The 19,772-nt window shown below is 42.0% G+C and overlaps 1 long non-coding RNA gene across 1 annotated transcript in view; it reads right to left on the reverse strand.

Moving 5' to 3' along the window:
• Window positions 1-3,321: 3,321 nt before the first annotated feature.
• The window catches only part of LOC138528407 (uncharacterized), a 285,421-nt gene continuing 268,970 nt past the window's right edge, over window positions 3,322-19,772 (reverse strand). Inside the window, exon 4 of the long non-coding RNA XR_011284135.1 lies at window positions 3,322-3,899. This is a non-coding gene — a long non-coding RNA (uncharacterized lncRNA). The remainder of the gene's footprint in view (window positions 3,900-19,772) is intronic.

Here is a 19,772-nt window from a genome sequence, read left to right on the forward strand (position 1 = left end):
CCCTTCATAGTGGGTGGGTGCACATTGTGTAGACCCTTAGCATATTTGACTGAATCTAATTTAATTGACTCCCAAATAGATTTATGCAGGGAGGAGCTTGGAGGATTTTGAAACTTCACCCTCTTTCCTATCAGAAAATTAAGTTATACTCAAGTAAAAAAGTGTGTGCCTTTATTTTTCCTCTCCACCCACATGTGTACACGCACATGGTGTGAAGGTATTTGAGGTCACTGGGTGCTGTCCATCAGCATTTCTCTGTGCTATCCATGGCAAACCTAATTTTTGCAATTTTTCGGAAAGAAAAGATCCTTTATTTCTGCTGAATCAGTGATTCCACTTGAGTCAGTGTTCAACGCTTGTAAGGATCTCACAGCAGCACTTACTTTATCACCTCTGCTGCATTACTGGTGCGCCATTATATCTTTCCTGTGTGTGCCGACCATGCAGCCATTCCAAGATGGCCACTGCTTCGGTGGGGACCTCAAGGCCATTTGCAGTGCCTTGTAACTTTCATCCTGTCCCTTGATTGATCTGCCAAGCCATTGAAACAACCATCGCGGGACCGGCAGGCTTTGTCCAGCCCCCTGCTCGAAGGCTTTTCTTCCTTGCCTGCAATCTTGGATTCCATCCTACTCACAGCTCCGGAGTACTAAGACCTGCACTTCCACCCCTCCCATTAAGCTGCATGCACGCCTGGAAGCAGTGCAGCTACTCTTGACACCCGCATATGGTCTGAAGGTATTTGGGGTCACTGGGTGCTCTCCATCAGCATTTCTCTGAGCTTCCCATGGCATATCTAATTTTTGCAATTTTCGGAAAGAAAATATCCTTTGTTTCTGCTGAATGAGCACTTTCACTTGTCTAAGTGTTCAGCGCTTATGAGGGTCTCACAGCAGCACATACGTTATCACCTGTGCCGCATTGCTGGTAACCCCATTATATCTTTCCTGTGTGTGCCGACCATGCAGCAATTCCAAGATGGCCGCTGATTCGGTGGGGACCTCGAGGCCATTTGCAGTGCCTTGTAACTTTCATCATGGGCATTGATTGGTCTGCCGGGCCATTGAAACAACCAACCCGGTACCGGCAAGCTTAGCTGGCCCCCTGCTCAAAGGCCCACTTTCTAAGGGCCCTGCCTGCTCCCTGTCTGCTGCCAGAACACTGCTTGGGATTTTCCTGCACCCCTACACATTAACTTCCATAATGCTTCTACCTCACACCTCAAAGAAAGCTGGACTACCATGACATACACACCTCCTTCAGTATGGGTTAGTTCCCTCCTTCTGGACACACTCCTACCCTCTCTTTACTTCACTTCTTTCTATGCTTGTCTCCCATGTTTACACTCTTGATTGCATTGTGTTTTACACCCACTGCTAGCATCTGAATCTAGCTGTAATTTCAAATCTAGCTGTGTGTTTGCTTTTAGCTTAAAATCAAATCTAGCTATGTTTTTGCTTTTGGCTTAGATTCATTTCTAGCTGTACTTTGGCAAAGGTGCTGTGCCCTTTCCTTGTACTGCATGCTTTTTCAGTAACCTCTACTTGTTCTAGTCTGACCCGGTGTCCCTCTCCCCTGCTTCTCCTCCCCTCTCTCTCTACCTCACCCATAGCGCTTTCTGTTTCTCCTATCTTCTCTAACTGTTTCTCCATCAACTATCCTTCTCTTCTCACTAGGTCTGGCAGGAAGAAGTTCAAAAGGGATTTCTTGGCCTCCATCCCTGGTCTCCCTATCGCTGACACTTAATCCACTGCTTTCTCCAGACAGACCCTCACCAACATCCTCTTTGTTGTTCCTTCACCAGATCTATGGACTCTGCAAATGATCTCTGTCCTTTCTCCTACTCTCCCATTAATGGTAGCACCCGCTGGGAAGCCCTCATGGCCACCTTCGACTCCTCTAAGGTCATCATTAATGTCTACCTAAATGGCACCATCATGGTCCAAGGCCCTCAGGCCAATATCCTCTTTGAAGGCGCTTCCGTCGCCTCATCAATTTCCTTTCATCTCCTGCTGTTCCCTCTCTCCCCCCTCCTGCTTCCCTGTCTCTCCCTTAACTCCCCCTTGGCTACCTTGCCCTTTCTTCCCTCCTCTGTTGCCCCCTTTGGGCTCCTTCTTCACCTCCGCAGGGCGTACCTCTAATTTGTACCTCTCCTGGAAGTCCTTTAAGGCCGGCAACCTTCTTCATCTTGCCACTCTCATTCTGCTGTCAAACACTTCTCTGACATCTGCTGCCTCCTTGAAGTATTCAACCTTGATGTCATCGGTCTCACTGAAACTAGGTTCGCGGCCAGCTCTGTCACAAGGTTTGACACTCTTTTCCTTGACAACTACAAGATCCTCTCTGCACCTAGATCCACCCAGTCCCGTGAGGGTGTAGCCCTGATCTTCCCTGAGTGGATTCCTGCCTCTATCATTCCCATGCAGACTTACTCCCCTTTTGAATGCCTTGTCTGCAGGCTTTTCTCTCTCCTGGCCACTCCCTTACCATGCCTACTATCTATCGGCCTCCTGGTCAGATCAGCTTATTCCTCTCTGAGTGGGCGGACCTCTCCTCCTCCCTCCTGGCCTCTACCACTCAACTCCTCCTTCATGTTGAACTCAATATCCATCTAGATTTTCCCTGTTCCTCCTCTATACTCTTTCGTGAGCTCTGTGATTCCTTCACCCTTTCTATCCTCCCCTCTGGCCCAACTCACTCTGCAGGGCACACGCTTGATGTTTTGATCTCCTCTGACCTCCCCCTCTCCATCCCTCTGACCACTCCTTTCTCCTGGAGCAATCACTCCCTCCTCTCCTCCCATCTCTCCCTCTCTACCCCCCAGGCCCAGCCAACCCAACACTGCCACCTACCTTCTCGGACATATGGCCCATGAAGTGTGTGTCAGATGAGTCTTTTTTCGCTGGCGCCTTCTCTCCCCCCCTCCGCCTCTGACTGACTCATATCCTGATATAGCCCTTTCCATGTTCTACTCTTCTATCTCTCATACTCTTCATGCTCTTGCCCCTGTCATGAGGATCTGTTTGAAGCCCAAAGCCAAGTGAAATTCTTGGTATGACTCTGACCTAGTGTTAGGCAGAATCACCTGCAGTACCCTTGGGGAACACTACAGGCAATTAGGACTACACGTGTAAGCACAATTTCACCTTTGGTACAAGCCCGTACTACACAGTAAAGTAGCGATGGCTGAGCAGCCAGACTTATCTCAAGAGTTTAAGTGAGCAGTAAAACAAGTTACACAAAGGACCCACAGATACAGTGATTCAAATATACACTTACTCAAGGTTTCTTGGTAAAAGAATGTACATTTATTTACTCAGTCAGTTAGAAAACATTACACTAGCATAAGCAGCTCAATATCACACACTAATAAACCACAAAAATACAACCGGTAATTAAATGAACAAGTTTAGTTCCAATGAAGTGGGAGCAAAATGGCACTTCAGATACTTATTAAAAGAGTAAAAAGACAAGGTTATAAGAATAAACAGCCCAAATACGTTCATAGGCAGGGCAAAGGGTTTCAGTCAAATACAACCAGAAATTCTTCTCAATAGGCCTGGGCCAAAGTCAATGGTTCAGAGTATTTTGTATAGGATAGCACAGTTCTGGTAGAAATTGGTTAAGTGTTTGCCACAGAGATTAGAAGAATTTGACTAGGCGAAAAGTTTGACCAATGTTAAGGGAAGGACAAGCCTTCATAGTTGAGGAAAGTTTCACATACTTTCTCGATGGCGCAAAGATTTCCGGACTGAGTTTCCACAGTACCTTGTTAACGAAGAAGAGCTGTAGCTGAGGCAGTTGTTCCTGGCAGTTCCAGCAGATCTCGCTGTTCATGAGCTTCAGTCATGGGGACACGAAGGAGGAGGTCCTGCACTCCCCAGAGATGAAGCCAAAAGCTTTAGGAAGACGAATTGAAATTGAATAAACAGAGTAGTCACAATAGAGGGCTGTTAGATGATATTGCGACCCTCAAACAACAAATCAATGAATTGAAAATGGAAAACAGTCAGTTCATCATGAAAGAGATGGACTCATAACAGGAGTTTGATAAAATGATTCAGGATATAAATATTATGAAGCAACAGAAATTACAACTGATTAAAGACCAAGATGCATTAAAGTTAAACATGGATGCAGAAAATGGTAAGTCAGTTTCTCAGAAAACTACCAGAATTAAGCAAGAGAACGTGGAGCTTGTGGGGCGTGTGTGTGAAGCAAGCAGAAGCTGACCTGTCTCAGGCAGCATATTGTAGGGGTCGCGCTAGAGAAAGAGATGAGTTTCTTGAAAAACAAGCACCTGTAATTCACACGCATAATACAGGACTCCCAAAGAGAAAATGAAACAGTTCAGGATGAAGTAAAGGAATTGAAGGATCGATTAGTGGCTCAGAGCATGGTGCTCGAGACTAGGCTTTGGTGTCAGAGTTAAAACAACCTTGCCTGATTCACTGGAGGAGAAAAGTCTGAGCTTCATCCTAGGAAGGGCATACTAAATACCTCTGTACATTCAGGGGAATGGGGGATTTCCCCAGACTCCCTGTAAGGAGAGATAAAGAAACTGTTTTTTACCCTGATCCTAAATGTAACAACAGGGAAAGTGACGTTGAGAGTTCAGTGCGGCACCGGCATGAGGATTCCAGATCCTATTAGTCTGGGAGATATTCCCAATCTTACAGAGATAGGGGCCACCTAGAAGACAGGAAATAGAGTCCAAATGGCAGCTCTGATTCAGAAAATGAATGGACTCAGGTGCAGAGGAAGAACAAGTGAGCAAAACAGAGAAAGGGCTTTGTTAAAGACCCAATGAGGCAGACCAAGGAAATTAAAGAGCTTCCTGACCCCATACCGTAAGAATGGCAAGTATTCGGGTGGAAACACTTGGAACTTTGATGACATCATATCAGAACAGAAATTATGTAAATTGTATAACATTTGCTAAATGGACATTCTCACCTGAATACTCCAATTTCTTTACTGGACTGGAGGAACAGGATCATTATAAATGGTCCACATATAAGGCAACAATTTTGAAACATTTCTTCAGACTTCAAAACCTACAACAAGCCCGTAGGGCTGCATATAATTTTCAAAGTGGGGAAGATCAGGCACTGAGGGAGTTTGTACAGGAGGTAAAGCAAGCATTTGCTCAGACTTACCGGCGGATGAACATGGGGTCTTCCAGCTCTTTAAGATGAGTAGCAATACCCTTGAGATGGATGGTGATGCAGTTTTTAATCAAACCTCAATAATTCAGATGACACAAATAGCTTGGCAAAAAGTTCATCTGTTTTAATATAAGTAAGTGAAACAGGGAGTACAACGAACATTAGCAATCGCTCGGTACTCAACTCTCAACTGATTTAAGAAAAAACATTTTTATAGACTAAATGTGTCACTACTGACATGTAGACCTGTGTCATTACCAGCATCATCCTACGTGGCGAGCTTCTAAAACCTATCGGGAAGCGGGATTGGCTCTAAGTTAACTACTAGGTATAGGTGTAGTATCTGTATAGAGTAACAGAGAGAAAAAATTGGATAGTCAACAACAGGTGGGGCAACTAAATGGGCAATGTCCCATTGGCTACACAACTATAGGACCCCCAACTACGTGGCCCTCTACAATTGGTTGGCTACTAACCCCTGTCAATAACTTTCCACCTACGTGAGCAGCATGCAGACTGAACAACCAGGTGTGGGTGAGCTTGTCTCAATACCAGCTTCCCACCAATTAAAAAAGTCCACTCCATCATCACCTCAACGGTTCAGTGTCAATTAGTGACTGAAGTCAGCCTTGAGTTTGTACTGTTCTCTCTGATTTTTTAGGGCGTATGGGTACTGTCTGGCTTCCATGCCTAAGTGTGATCTCCTCATGCGTCCAAGTAACTGGACACCATGAATTGAGTCTTTTTTGTGTATTTAACTGTATTTTCCAATAGTGCTCTGATGTCTTTGCTTATACTTGACCTTCTTGAACAGGAGCTTCTGTTCTTTCACGTTAATTGTATCTAATGTCAGACAATTTTAGTTCTGATAAGACCTTGGCTCTTTGGCTCATCTAACTCCTTAGCTGAAATATATTCTGTTTAATTCAATTGCTTTTGTAACTGTGATACTGAATTTGAGGCCTTCCTCGTTGTTCAAGACTGCTACATACGTAGTGCAACCTTCAATCTTTATTCAATCCATATGTATCTATCAGGTATATATGTATATGTTGGCACTTGCCGCAATCTATTTACTATAAGCATTTGCTAGCTTCATGATTGCTTTTCTGCTTGCGTTTCATTGCATCTGTACACGCTTAAACTAACTAAATATCTTCATCACGTTTTTGGCATATGTTTCTTTATCTTGATCCCAAAATGTCACTTATCCTTAGTACTTCTACATTCTTCATTAATCATCTTCCTCTAAGGTCTGATTATCTTCTATCTATGGAATCGATTCAGTTTCATATGACGTCACCATTCGTCCTGGTCATTCAGTTTCTTTGTTTCATCAGCAATCACATTCAAATGACCGTCATACTGTCTTGGATGTAGGTATGGTTTCCTTAATCGATACTTTACTTCCCATATTCTCTTAGGTATAGGCATGCTTACGGGTACTGCACAGAGTTGTTGCTCTTCTTGTTGCCTTCTTATTAGTGTAGTATATGTCACATAATATGGTTCATACTTCTCAGGTAATGTAGGCGGGGTAGGTGTCTTGTCTTACAAAATGCTATGTGCAATAGGCAATGTGCTGTCTGGACATCAATTTCAATTGCTATGAAGATTTTTGACTTCTACATGCTGTAAGGCAGGAGTGCACATACAAAGCAGTCTTTTCTGACGTCCTTCTTCCAACTTCTTTCATGTGTTGGTACCATATGTTGTTTCCCAAGTGTGCTGTGCTGTCTAGATAATCATTCTGTTCATAATTGTCTTCTTGGGTGCTTCTTTTAATTCTCAAAGTCTTTTTGTAGTTTGCTATAACCACATCTCTGAACATATCTGTATAACTTCTTCTGGCTGGTTGATTTGCAGGAACATCCATCCGGGTTCCCTGAGTAGAAGAAAGTTCAGCAAGTCCTTTTTTTTATCTCTCTGCCTCTTTCTGGCAATGGCTATAAACAGCCATATTGATTCTGCTATCATCTCTGCACACAATTGTCTTGTGGGACTTGTGCTTGGGCTTCTTGTCAATGGATCTGGTGTGTCTGCATGCATTATCTGTGTGGGCCCAACCTTTGTCAATCCCTTATTTAGCTTGTTTTGCCCACCCTGTATCCAGCGTTCGAAAGTAGTCTTTGAAACAAGTATTATGTGTGATGTATTGCTAACAACAGTAGGATATATTGACCCACTCAGCTGTGCTGTACCACATCACTATGCTGCATTTGCGCAAGAAACAGCAATATGGCTGTGCTGGCTCCTGTGCATGCCAGGATGTCAAAATTGTGTTTTTACAACCACCAAGATAATGGCTGCACCACTCTGCCACACACATTTCCGGCGGGGTGGAACAGAGTACACACCGCAGGAGTTTGCAAGTGTGCTCTGCAACGTTTCACATGGAATTAAGTGAAATAGGCAGCATTGCCTTGCTGAAAACCCCCAAAATTCCCTTTAAAATGACACATTTTTCAACCTTAAAAAGTGCTGCTTGACACTAAACTCATCCAGTCCTTATGAAACCACTGTGATAAAAAAGGGCCCTGCAATGCCCAGGATCATCCATTATGTCTCAGCGGAACCCGGTCTAATTTCTGAATATCAACCCCTGTCAAAAGTAACTTTGAAAAATTAACCAAAGACTCTGCTTTCACTCACACAGGAAAGCGCGCATATTTCTCCACAATGTATCAAACATTAGCTGTCTTCAAAAGAACTTCAACTATCTGAACCTGGTCAGTTTCATGTATCATAATTCAGGTAAAACTCATGCTTCCAGGAAAATGACTTTGGCTGCAAGGCAGTATTACAAAGGCAGATGGGGCTGCCAAATCGAAATGAATGCAACAAATGTTAGCAGTTTTTAACACATGAGGTAAAATGGGTTTTGCTGACTGAAGAAAAAATGGCCTATTTAAAAGTAAATTGTTAATGAAAGCCTGCTTACTTAGCAATGTAAAGGGATCATGTGGCTGGTGATGATAAGTTGATGAAGATGATAAATCAAGACTCAGAAATCAGGAAATAAAAACATTTAAATCAACTGGGCTGAGTTGGCAAGCTCTAAAAAAACTGTTATGCCAGTTGTTAGCCCTGTAACCTCCTTTAGAATTGCAGGCACACCATAAACTTCCAGCACGGGAAAGCGCTAATTGCCAGCTTCAAAAACTTTAAATTGGTCAGGACAAAGGAAGTTCACATGCTCTTCAGACATTAGTCTGTGCTCCAGGCTGAGACAATAGCAGGCTGGTTCAATCACCTGTCAAGTGTGAAGGGGCACTAAAACCTTCAATTAAGACTGGATATCCAACTTTGCCTCGGAGGAAGTGACAGTTGGTGTCAGTTTGAGGAAAGAAAAAAAATGATCAAGTGACAATGGACTTCCTTTTGGTTTCAAAGGCTATTTTATAAGCCAACATTTTAAATAATTTTAACTCTGCAGCAAGAATTAGTAAACATGTGAAAAGGTCATAGTTTTAAATCTAATTTTATGTTCTTGCTGTTAAAACTTGATAGAACTCATTACCCCATGGGGAACAGAAGTTATAAAATAAGACAGTTTAAAGGGGAAAGTATTAATGTTGCAAACATAAAGTTTTGTACATGCATCCCTGGGGACAATTCGCATCTGTGCATAAAATTGGGGAATTTTAGACCAAATCTTTCAGGCCTAATATCACCAAAATGTATCAGATAGACAAAGCAAGGTCCCGCAGACTTGAGGATTGGACTGATCTGTGCAGCACAAAATATATAACCTATGTATCTGAGTTACTAAGAGGTTGCAACTGCATAAATATCTGTTTGTGGCAAAATTAGATTTTCAGTAAAGTAAATGTGGGAGTGTCTAGATACTGTAAAAACCACCTCATAAACATGACATCACTTTTCTGATATCTAACCAATTGTGAGCAAGGCAGAGACTATGCCCCTGCCCAATCCTGTTGTTCGGGGTGTGGGTAGTGAATCCTGCCCCTTCGTATGCTATAATGATGTAATCTGGTATTATAAATAAGGGTCCCTAACTAGCACTCAAGAGACAGATTCCTGACTCTCTTCCTGAAATTCTGCATGGCATCCGGTTCCTGTTTCCTTCATCCTGTTTTATCTTGATTCCAGATTTCCATTGCAAAGCCAAGGCGTATGGATTGCTGAGCCCATTCCCAGCAAGGCCTCAATCTGAAACCTCAAATTCTAAAATAAATCCCAATACCCAAGGGAAGCATCCTAATACCAGCCTGGCTTACTGCCACTAAATGCATGCCTGCTGTAAAGCTGCCATCCTGCTGATCTGTAGTATCCAGTAACCAGAAGTGCCAGTCCAGTGCAGTCCGGTGACCAGAATTGCCCAGCTGATCTGTCCCACTGAGTTTGCCCAGCTGTCCTTTGTTAGACCATATCCGTTTGGTGACCAGAACCCTTGACAGTCCAAACCATAGAAAACCATAGTATTCCTTGCCTTGTCCTATCCCAATCTCTAAACCATCCTATCCTTAACTTACTAACTTGTAACATTGTTAGAATACTTATTGCAACCCTGTCATTGATTTATCTTGCTAAATGCCATTTCTTTAGTCATTTTTATCTTGTCTTTTAAATCCTAAGCTATCAATCCTATTTTGAGTGATCGGACTGGTTCCACCAGGGCGGGCGCTGGGGAACTAGGATTGAACTCATGAATCAACCCTGGAGCTTATCCCGCTTTGGTATTCTAGCCTGGATGATCTAGTATAGAGTAAAACTGTTCTTGTCCACACTGAGTTTCTTTCCTTTTTCACGGCCCGATTTTTCTAAAAACGCCTCTTAATCTACATTACCTATCTCCCTCAGTTTAATATCTAGATACTTCATTTCATTTCCAGATTGTACCTAAGATCCATAGCTATCCCCCTACTAAAAAAAAGGACTCCAAATTTCATCAGTTTTCATCAAAAACCATTTGGTTAATTTCAGGCGGGAATTGCAGAAGTTCCAACGTGTCTTTTTGAGTGCAAACTGTTTTAAATCTGCCATTCATGTTCTAATTGTATGCTTTTGCTAAATCTATTATTTATGACGGCTTGTAACTTTCCAGTGTTGCTCATATAAAGATTTGTACTGATTTAAGGATTTTTGCACACATTCATTGTTTTATTCAGCCATTTCTGAGTGTCATTTTAACATTGCAAGGGTTTCAAATCCGTTTTTCTCTCTTGTTTGGGGAGGGAAGGTTGGATTTGAATTGTGTTTCTTATTCCTCATTCCTGATTATCTGCTGCTTCCTTATATCTATTTAGAATTGATTACTAGTGGGTTGAGGAATATTGCAGGGGGAAATCCTAACTTGAGTGCTATCTTTCCAAAAATTCTAAAGTATCTCTATTGTCTGGTGTTTTCTATCTGTGTTGCCAAAGGATTAATTTAAGCGCATTGTTCACATTCCTATTTGTTATTGTCACCCCATTGGTGATTGCTGTCCCATATATCAAAAAGTGTATGATTTTCTTGAATTTCCAAATAAATAAATAAATAAATAAATATTACCTTTACCAACCAGCCTGGTTCCTGGTCCATTGTGACCCAAGGTATTTGAATAAGGGGTGTGATATGAGTGGTGTATCTCTCAAATATTGAACCAATATATATATATATATATATATATATATATATATATATATATATATATATATATATATATATATATATATATAGTTGTGTGCTGCATAGTAGGCTGAGACCAGGGTGTATCGCCTGATTGAAATACTTAACACAACATCCATTTCAATCTCAGGTATCTGTCAATTTTATTTAGGGACGGGAATTACTATAAATGACCTGGGTTGTTTCATAGTTGCCAGGTTTACTTTTTCTTTCTGCTCAGACACGTATATAGGAACTTTTGTATCATTTGCTCCTATATAGAAAGCAGTTCTAACTGTAAGTGAAAGCAGTATCAATATGAATACAATACATGTGTAAACAACACAATGGTACGTTAGCCAGCAGCACCTGCTTCTAGGGCAATGTGACCGTCTGTCCTCTTGTGGTAGCACGAAGCTGCTGCTCTATTTGCCATTCTCGATCATTTGATGCTAAGGAAGGAAAAATATCTTTAATGGCACTGTATTTTTAGATTTATTTCTGGAAACTTTTCGTTTTCTGCAGCATTCATCCTCTATCAGCTTAGCTGCTTTCTGGAACCAATTATTTCCACCAATCATGGTGCAAATATTCCTTTATTGGTAAAAAAGATGATTTCTGTGAGCTGCGATGAACTCTGCTTCATTAACTAATTCCCAATCAATACCGCAAATCTGCTTCAGACCAGATGACATTGTAGCTTCCCTGACAGCATGAACAAAGTTTTTTAATGGTTTTTCACTTCCTCGATCTGTCCCTCGGAGGAAAAGTTTCTATACAGCTCTGTGGTTTCTTTCAGAATAGATTGCCACCTGGATTATTAGGTATTGTACAAAAAGATTGTATCTACAAAAAGTTCTACAAATGCTACCACCAAATGTTCAAACACCAAAAGCTTGAACCTTTGATGGTAGCATTGCAGGTAATTAAAAAAAAAACAAATGGGGACTGCGCGGGTGTCCCCCACAACACCCTGCTCACTATACTTTGTAGTATAGTGAGCGTGGGTTGCGGGGGAAAACCCTGCAGCCCCCGTAAAAGAAACAAAAAAGCACCCTGCGGTGCCGGTTCCCGATCACAGAAGTGAAAGGGAACCAGAATTGCAGGGACTCAGCGTGAAGAAAAAGGAAAGTGGGGTTTGTTTATGTTGAGGGTGTGGGTGGGGGGTGTGTCATGGGTGTGTTGTGGGTGTGGGTGGGGGTGTGGGTAAGTACGTGTGTTCGCAAACCTTTGGTGCAAACATTTGGTGGTTCGCACATTTACTCATGCAAACTTTCCGGCCGCGGTAAAATCAGCCACTGTCGGATCATGTAGATGCGATTATTATGCCCTCCAGGATCACATTCAAATTTGTAGTATTTGTAGTGTGCCTTCCAAGGAGATGTGGGTAGTCTTCAATTAAACAAAAGAACACCACACTGACCAGTCTATGAGCTGCGTCGGGTGATAGGGATATTTGTGTTCTCTTCACTGAACTCAGGCAATTTAAAAAATTCTTCGGTGATGATTATAAGCAGTTGTCCAACCATTTTTTCGTTGTCAGTATTGCCAAGAAAATCTGGTATGCGACAAGTTTTCCCCACCAGTCGCAGATAAGTACACAATTCCAACTCAAAGTATGTGCCTAGAAAGGTCATCACTGGGTAACACCATGAGTAACTCCAAACAAGAGCTCTGTGTGTAACAAGTCTGGATACTGTATTCTTTTCCAATTGCTGTGTCCACGATCAAAGTTTGGCATATCCTTAATTTTATCAAGGCTTAAGTGTGCCTCAGTCCAAAGTTAATAACCTTTTTCACTTTTCGTATCAAGGTTTTAAGCATGCCTTAGTCCAAAGTTAATAACATACTGTGGTTCTCAATAATGCAGATCTTCCCTTAACCCTGCAACTAAGATGCACATAGGTTTCGAATGTGTCCTTTTACCCTTTTATTTGTAGCTAAAAAGGGAGTGTCCAAATTAAGCCACAGTCCAACTAAAGGTTTTTCTTTCTTTCCACTTGACAGGTTATGCGTCCTTCTTCCTCATCATGGATCTCGTCTGAACATGCTGTGGTTCTTCCCCGATGATTGTAGCTTCTTTGCGGAGGGGTGTAAGCAGAGGTGTCCCTATGATGTAGATCTTTGTATCACCCAGGAAGGTCCAAGCTCGCCTACCCTGCACTTTTACAGCAGATGGCGTGACGTCCTCAACAATGAAAGGACCGTAAAAGCAGTGTTCGTCCTACTTTTTCCTTGTGTGATTACAAATCAGGATCTTGTCCCCTCTGTAAATTCTTGGGCGTATAAATTCTGGAGTTTGGATTGTTGAAGCATCTCCTTCTGTGTTCTGTACTACTATACACCCTCGTCTCTGCAACTGTCCTGAAATTACTGAAAAACTAGATGTTAAAAAGTTCAAGTAGTTTTGCAATTCAAGTCCTAACACTTCTGATGTTGGCAGAGCATCACTTCTAATTTGGGATGGAGGCATTAAAGGAGTTCTCATTCTCCTGCCAGTCACAATCTTGTGTGGCGTAACATGGTGGTCAGAACCTGGTTGGTTCCTTATTGGATACAATGCCAGTGGCAGAGCAACCACCCTTTTTTCAAAGTAAGCTTCAATTTAGCCATTCTTTCCTTTAACAGGCCATTTAGCTTTTCACAGATACCATTTCCTTGCAGATGATAAACCGAAGAAAACTTATGTTTAATTCAGAGCAGCAAAATGAGGTGCTCGAAAACTGATTAACAAAATGCGTTCCATTATCCGATCTCATTACTTCACACAACCCCCCATCTAGGAAACACTTCCCGCACCAAAAACTAGGCTTCAAAGGTAGAGTCTGGGTTTCGTTCATGGACCTCACTCTATCCATCTGGAGAAAGAACATACTACAACTAAAAGGTATCTGTATCCATTACAAACTTGTATCATGTTGACCTAGTCGATATGCAAGAGCTGAAAAGGGCCATTTGGTCTTGGGATCACCCCCCTCACTGTGCGTAGTGTATGCCCAGCCATGAACTTCTGGAAAATAGTACAATTTACCATAGAAAATGCAACATGTTACATTAGGTTTGGTACAAACCAAGCCTCGGCAGTGGTTACAGCAAGATTCTCCCTAGTTCTATGTGCTGGGTAGTGTAACTGTTCTAGCGCTATCTTTAATAAGGCTATAGGCATTGCTGGTTTACCAGTGCTGTCTTTTCGCCACAATGCTTTAGAGGGGTTTAAAGAACACCCTCTTTGCTTCCATAAGTCCTTTTCTTCTTGCAGTGTCTCCCCTTGGAGTTCTACTATCTGTGTTTTAGGCATGTGATTATATCATTCGTCCATATTTAATAAAACAGTCATTCTTTCATTTACATCAATGGTTTGAACATTCATCAATTCTATATCTATATTTGCTACGCGCTTGGCTTCAGCATCTGCTGCTTGATTTATGCACAAGATAAAATCTGTCCCTTTTGTGTGAGCTGTGCATTTCACGACTGCTATGCCCACTGGGAGTTGTAGTGCCTTAATGAGCCTATCCAATAAGGCTGCGTGCTGCACTGGCGTGCTGTCTGCTCAGAGGTAGCCCCTCCTCTTCCAGCATGCTGATCCTGCGTGCACCGTCGACGTCAAATAGGCTGAGTCGCTGTATACTTTCACTTCCTGGTTTGTGTGATTCTCGACTGCCAGTATCAACACCAATAATTCACCAGCTTGCGCTGAATAATGAGATGGTAATGGAGGACTCACGAGCACTCGAAATTCTCCATTTGCCAAATGTTTCACTACCGTGGCACCTGTATATATTTGCCTGTCATTTTGATTGATTCTGGAAGAACTGTCATTGAAGATAATCTCTCCTCCTGCGAGTGCATTCTCCTTTACCCTAGGGAGCTCATCATAGAACTCTTCATAGTTTGTGCAATCGTGTATAGGCTTTCCTTTGTGATTGGCTCAGCTAAAAACATAGCTGGATTCACTATTTAACATTGCACTATTTTAATCATTGGAATCAATATGATTACCTCATCGGCAGAAGCCCTTTGAGTAGTCAGCGTGCCTTTTGGTTTTTCTAAAATTGCAAATAATGCATCTTCAACAAATAATGTTATGGAACATCCCATCACTATGTCTGTTGTTTCTCTACAGTGAATGTGGCAGCTGCTAAACTTTGTTTGCATGGAAAGTGACCTCTCATTACTGGGTCCAAAATTCCACTGTAATATACAAGGGGTTTGTACCCGAATGTAGTTCTCTGTATAAGTACTGCTGTCATAAAAGTACCATCTGTGTGCAAGAATAAAAATAATTCCTCTGCATAATTGGGAATCCCGAAAACTCGGGCCGTGCAAATGGCATTTTTCAGTTTGTCAAACCCTTACCCATTGCCTCAGTTCACACAATTTTTTCTTTCGTAGCCTGTGCTTTCTTTAATGCCTGCAAAGCAACATAGTGTGCGAGCTGTAGTCAAAGACCCATGCTCGAACATAATTGCATAATCTTAGAAAACTCTGCATTTGTTTTATCGTGTGTGGCTTGGCTGTTTTTAAAATGGCCACAGCTCTTTCAGGAGTAACTTTCTTTCTCTCATGTGAAATCAATTGGCCTATGTACAACACTTCTTGTTGACAATATTGTAGCTTTTCCTTGTCAACCTTATATCCTTTGTCAGCAAGTATAATCATCAGCTGAACCGAATCGTGTATGCACTCTTCCTCTGTGGTGCTGCAATCTAAAAAGTCATCTACGTATTGCAGCACAACGCTTTCTAAAGCAATATTGCTCAAGTCCATCTGGAGTACTCTGTTAAAAATCGATGGGTACTCACAATACCCCTGCGGCAGCCTTGTGCTTTTTAATTGTACTTGTCTAAAAGTGAACAATGCCAAATCCTGTGAGTCTTTATGCAATGGGATTGAGAAAAACACTTTTTTCATGTGAATTACCGTGAAATATTGTGCATCAATAGGTATATTACATAGAATTGTGAATGGGTTAGGAACTAGAGGAAACTCGGCCTCTACAATCTTGTTTATTGGCCTTAAATCTTGTATTAAATGCCACGACCCCCCCCTTTGATTTTTTTTATAGGATTAACTGGCGTATTACATGGTGACTCTGACGTCACTAAGATACCTTAGTCCATCATGGCGGAAATTGTCTTGAAAATTCCTTCATCTGCCTCTCGAGACATGGGATATTGTCGTGCTTGAGGTAAAATTGCTCCTGGTTTCAATTTAATCTTCACTTCCGCAATTCATTTCAGTAAGCCTACGTCACAGGGGCCTGTAGTCCACAATGAGATTGGCACTTTTGCCATATCTTCATCAAAATATTCAGGACGCTTCTTTGCTAGCATCATTCTCTGCAGCACCTCTCTCTTAATTGCTTTGACCCAATAAGTAATTCACATTTCAAATATCCCAAAATCATCAGATATGTCATGTCCAAACAAATGTTCATCAGTGACGCCAGTCACTCTGCAGGCTTCCTCAATGGCAATTACTGTGCACCATCGTCTAACTTTGTCATCAGTTCCATCAAGCAAAGTCATATTTCCTCGGATTATAGCTGCTTCTAAGGCTCAGGGGAAAATTAGCCCTTCTTCTTCATCCATGGGTATCTGTGGTCCAAAGAGAAACTCATCTGGTATTCTCATGGTTCTTCCTACTAGACCTGGCAGCCATGTTAACAGAATGCATATCCCATAATGGAACACTTCGGGTTCCAATGGTATTGCTCTAGGTGCTATTTGTCCTGCGTATGCCCTGATCATTTTGCATACGTTTAAATAATGCATTCCCGGTGTTGAGTATATTATGCCATCATCTGTAAATGAAATGGTCACATTATTTTTTGTCATTAAATCTAGTCCTAATATGTTGACAGGTGTTTGCCTTGAATAAATCAGTGGCACCTTCATATCACACTCTCCTATAGAGACTGGTAATTCTTCTGTAAAAGGAACAAGGCTCTTAGCTCCTGTAAAGCCCTGAGTCTTCATTGCATTGCCAAACATAAAAAACGTGCCCTCACGTATACACGAGCGTGTTGCCCCCGTGTCCACTAGGAAGGAGTAAGCTTTGCTGCCTATAATTACATCTATGCTCGGCTCCTCACAAGGATTCAGCGTAATAGATAGGACTGAACAAATCAGGTCTCCCAGTGAGCTGTCCTATTGTGGGTACAGCCTCACTCCCTCACTCATGAATGGATTTCAACCATCAACAGTGACACCTCCTATTCTATGCATCATAGGCTGCTCTGTGTTTGTGTTTTGCTGAAGTTGCATAGGAGATTGCTGCTATTGTCCTTGCGGATGATTACCTGTCATTTGCTGTGTTTGCAAGACTTGCTGCACTCTTGGCATTTGTTGCTGCACTGTTTGATCTTGCGCAACTCCATTTCCGCTCTGCTGTGACTTTGCAGGTAAATTTGGCATTCCCTGTCTTGCAAACTGAGCATTCTGTACCATCCCTTGGCTTCTAGACATACAAGCTATGTGCCCTGTCATTCCACACATCCAACACACAAGCGGTTGTCTTCCCATATGCCCATTTTACATGTTTTGATTACTATTTTGAAAACTCTGAAACCCTTGTTGATTGTTCTGAAAATGTCCTCGATTATTCTGCCAATATCCTTGATTATCTTGCCAACCTCTCCCTTGATATCCCCTTCCTCTTGGAGCATATCAATTATTTTTCTGATCAAACTGTCTTTGGTTATTTCTTTGTGACATAGGTACTGCTTGCTGTGGGTTTGATCCGCCCATGTTAGTTAACATTGCCCCTTCAATAGCATATTTGGATAACTTTTTCTGCATTAACTTTGCTTTCTCACCTTTTCGTGCATCGTCTTTTTTGCGATTCTCACCGTGTAGGAGTCTGAAATAATGTGCGATGGTCAACTGAATTTCCGACCATGGTTTTGCTTCTGCCCCCACTCATTTCTTGAGCTGCTTATGCACTTTCCCTGTCAGCCCATGGCAAAATATATGGTAAAATGCAGGTACAAGGTTCCCCCACGCCTCTTCTGTTTCAAGCGCCCATGCGTCTTGAAAACTTTAAATATAAAGCAACAGATCCTCTCCTTCTTTCATCTTTCTTGTCATTATAGCTCCCATATTGGACGTGTCCGGATATAGCGCACGAAGAGCTTTCCAAATCACTGCTCTACAGTTATTAAACAGCGCTCCATCATGCGCGATGTTGACTGTAGTAACACCATGGTAACCTGCTCGCTTCCATACATCATCAGCTCTTTCCCCAAGTATGGCGATTAGAAGACCTTTAATATCTCCTATAGCTAATGTATTCCCTCCCGTCATTTTTTCTAACTCATGTATCCATTTTCCAGCGCCGGAAGTTACATTTGGGCGTTTACAATTTAAGTTTTCCCTGTCCATTTTGGGCCATGGTATATACTGTGGTCTTGTGCCTCCTTTTTCTAACAAGGGGAACTGCGATGCTTCAAATTCATTCTCATCTCTCATCATTTGTCTATCTATTGCTGGAGTAAGATTCCCACATCACCGTCTACCTGGCAAGGACCTTATCCTGCTTACATAAGGCGGGTACTCCCCCCTCTGACCATGGGGTTGTCCCTGAGGTTAGTCTGACTGTGTCAGTGGCTTTGAGCCTTAGGCATAGGTAATTTTAAATGTGACCATCTTACTTCTTTATCCAAAGGCAAATGTTCTTCTAACTCACATATAAAACTCCTAACTTCCCTCAAGTAGGTTTCCCTTTCTTCTTCTGATACTTCTTGTGCCCAACTTGTGCAACTCCTCTCATTGTTATCTGTTTATTGTTAACCTGTCTAATGACAGCTCCTTTTGTCTCGTACTGCAAGAGGCTTCCTCCGTGTCATACAACTGCGTACTCTCAAGACGCTCATTTTTTTCCTTCCTTTTTGCTTTTTTCTGGGCTGGCATTTTGTGATATACTTTATCGATCGTTTTCCCAATGCTTTGCAAATCAAATTCATCTTCCAGAATTATTCCAGAAGTGCTTGGATATGGCTCAGACTCTGGAAAGAATTCCTCTATGTCTTCCCAGTCTATCCGTGGATTGGGATCTCTTACTTCCCTTTCCAAATACTCAAGATTGCGTGCTCTCTGTCTCCTTTTGCGTTCCATGTCATCAACTTCTTTGCGCTTTTTCGCCTCTTCTCTAATTTTATCTTCCTTTTTCCTTTTTATATCCCTTTGTTCATTTGCCCTTCTCCTTTCCTCATCCCTTTGCCTTTGTATTCTTTTCTCTCTTATCCTTTCCTGTTCATCATCTTCTATTCTTTTCTCCTTTAGTCTTTCTTTTTCCTCAGCTGTTCTTGTGTTATCACTCTTTCTTTGTTCTTCTGCTCTCTCTTGCTTTTTAGCTTGCTCATCTTGATATAACTGCTCTCGTCTTTGTCTATCTTTTCTTCTTGCTCCTTCGTCTCTCAATTGTTCCTCCCTTTCTTTGCCTCTACTGTCTTGTTCGTCTTGAGCTACCCTTTGTCTTACATCTTCGATGCCTTTACCATTGCGTTTAAGTAAAATCTGACCTCCCAACCATTCATTCTGTATGAGCGCTATCTCATCAGTTTTATCCTTATTTCCTTTCCTTTCCATCTCTTTGGTTCTCTCCTTTTGTCTAGAGGTGCACTTGCTTGATCATTCTCTTCTTATCGCGTCTCTTCTTGCCCTTCAGGATGACTTTGGAGGTTATATCTTTCTCTGTGTCTCAACAGGTGGGACAACTAAGCCCTCCCTTCAAAATGGCCACTATGAACATCACTAAATGTATGACATCCCGTTGGCTACACAACTATAGGACCCCCAACTACATGGCCCTCTACCATTGGTTGGGTACTAGCCTCGTCAATACATTTCAATCTACGTGAGTAGCATGCAGACTGAACAACCAGGTGTGGGTGAGCTTGTCTCGATTCCAGCTTCCCACCAAAAGGACACTCCATCATCACCTCAATGGTTCAGTGTCAATTAGTGTCTGAAGTTGGCCTTGAGTTTG

This window comes from Ambystoma mexicanum, chromosome 7q (assembly GCF_040938575.1).
Source record: "Ambystoma mexicanum isolate Mex_15411 chromosome 7q, UKY_AmexF1_1, whole genome shotgun sequence".
NCBI classification, from domain to species: domain Eukaryota; kingdom Metazoa; phylum Chordata; class Amphibia; order Caudata; family Ambystomatidae; genus Ambystoma; species Ambystoma mexicanum.